Raw genomic sequence first — 2,194 nt, 5'->3', positions numbered from 1 at the left:
TTTGATTATGTTTTGTATTTCGAGGACATGTATTCGTGGGTTGGACCGTAGTTGTGGTTTGGATATATCATATTTTTGTAGTTGTGTTGGATTTGTATTGTGGTTATTCGTTTTGTTGGATTTACGATGTTTCCGTTGCGTAAAATTTGATTATGTTGGTTAGTATGCATGTGATAGTTGTTGTGTGGCCGTGTAGGCCTTATTTCATATCAGTTTATAGCTTGTGTGTGTTTATTGGACGTGTAGTTTTATTTCCGGTCGCATGTGGCCGTGTATCTATGCATGTATGCAAGGGAATTGTCATAGTTACTGTGGAGATGTTGCCGAAATTTTTCAGACGGCCTCCCCGGACGTGACATGCTGCAACTATGGTGTGCCCATACCTGAAATTTTTGGTTTTTACGCTTCAATTATGCTGGTACAGGATGGTACAAACAATTTTTTTTTTTAATCTTGGAAGTGTTGAAGCTTATTTTTACCCTAAATCCTGAACCCTATTAAGGTACTTGATGCTGAGTTGTTAATGATTTCATTTATAGAGTATTGATAGAAAGGATGTCCGCATTGTTTGTCATTTCAATATTCCAAAATCAATGGAATTGTTTTACCAGGAATCTGGAAGAGCCGGTCATGATCAGTTGCCTTCCAGGAGTATATTGTACTACGGGCTAGATGATCGCACAAAGATGGTGATTATACCATACACACTATAGTTAACAAACATTTACCAGACATCATCTCCACATAACACTTAGGTACATGTGATAGGAATTCATTCAACATAATGCCACTATGAAAAAGAGAGAATCTTCATCTCCCTCAGGTGGCTTGCCAGAGAAGTCTTTAGCTGCATTTGCTCAGGTGTGTTAGTTGTGTTGTTCAATTATAAAAATTTCTTGGATTAACTTACAGATGGTGGACTACTATGAAGATTCTGGTTGCCATCGGGGGAAGATTCTTCAAAATTTTGGCAAACAGGTGCCTACAAATTTATTTCTTGACTTCATTTATTCAATGATATTTGTTTGTTTCTCCACAAAAATGAACTTTGTTTGTTTGACTTTTTAGTTTTTGATTATTAATCAACATTTTTCATGAATAGGTGTCAACATCTTTATGTCAGAAATCATGTGATTCATGCAAACAACCAAGCATAGTTGTACAACACCTAAAGGATCTTGAGGGAAAAACATATTCGCAGAAGGACAAGTTGTTTCCTATTTTGACTAAAAAGGTATTTTTCCAATGATCAGGTGCCTACAAATTTATTTCTTGACTTCATTTATTCAATGATATTTCTATGTTTCTCCACAAAAATGAACTTTGTTTGTTTGACTTTTTAGTTTTTGATTATTAATCAACATTTTCCATGAATAGGTGTAAACATCTTTATGTCAGAAATCATGTGATTCATGCAAACAACCAAGCATAGTTGTACAACACCTGAAGGATCTTGAGGGAAAAATATATTCGCAGAAGGACAAGTTCTTTCCTATTTTGGACTAAAAAGGTATTTTTCCAATGATCAGACAACATAAAGTAGATTCTTTTAATCACTTTGTTTTCCAACGGGAGGATATATGTTTTTACATGGGCTAAATTAGCAATAGTTTTTTTTCAATAATAAAATAGATTTTGGAACCAAATGTCGAGGGCCCTAGGAGGGCTAAGATTGTACATGGACTCACTCTCTCTCCCAACTCTCCATTTTTTAATATGCATATTCTGTTTGATGCAAGAATGCCTTCATATCTTAAGGGATTGGGGTTTGATCTATTCCTCCTAAGCTGGTTGCCTACTGGTCTGATCAAAGCATCTTTACAGAAAACTTATAGCTGAAATTATTAGTTATGTGGATTTTATATGACATGTAAATGGTGTTGCTTTAGTTGTGTTCTCACACTGTCCTACTGCCTGTTGAAACTAAGTTGAATGGGTTAAACTGAATATTGTCCGAACTCTTGCAAAACTCTGAACCCAAATAAAATTTCAGAATCACTATTGTTTGCTTTGTTTTTCTTAGAGCTCTTAATCGAAAACCCCATTTATAATTTGTTACGAAGCTAGTCATATAAACTTTTCATCTGTAAGTCTGAAGTTAGATATCATTAGGTTTAGGTTAATCATGTGTCTAATAATACATGTTTATAACCATGTAACCTGAATGCAACGTATCCATCCTTAGACAGCTTCA

The 2,194-nt window shown here is 34.8% G+C and overlaps 1 long non-coding RNA gene across 1 annotated transcript; it reads left to right on the top strand.

The window, feature by feature from the left end:
- The first annotated feature begins 350 nt into the window (after window positions 1-350).
- On the top strand, window positions 351-1,578 carry LOC141818236 (uncharacterized). The gene is made up of 3 exons (XR_012600938.1): window positions 351-978; window positions 1,103-1,234; window positions 1,378-1,578. It is a non-coding gene; the product is annotated as an uncharacterized LOC141818236 (long non-coding RNA).
- Window positions 1,579-2,194: the final 616 nt, after the last annotated feature.

Source organism: Curcuma longa, unplaced genomic scaffold, assembly GCF_044706935.1.
Source record: "Curcuma longa cultivar G26 ecotype Majalengka, Jawa Barat unplaced genomic scaffold, ITB_CL_G26_1.1 contig_23829, whole genome shotgun sequence".
NCBI lineage: Eukaryota > Viridiplantae > Streptophyta > Magnoliopsida > Zingiberales > Zingiberaceae > Curcuma > Curcuma longa.
Note: the sequence above shows the minus strand (reverse complement) of the source record. Positions and strands in the feature narration are given on the sequence as shown.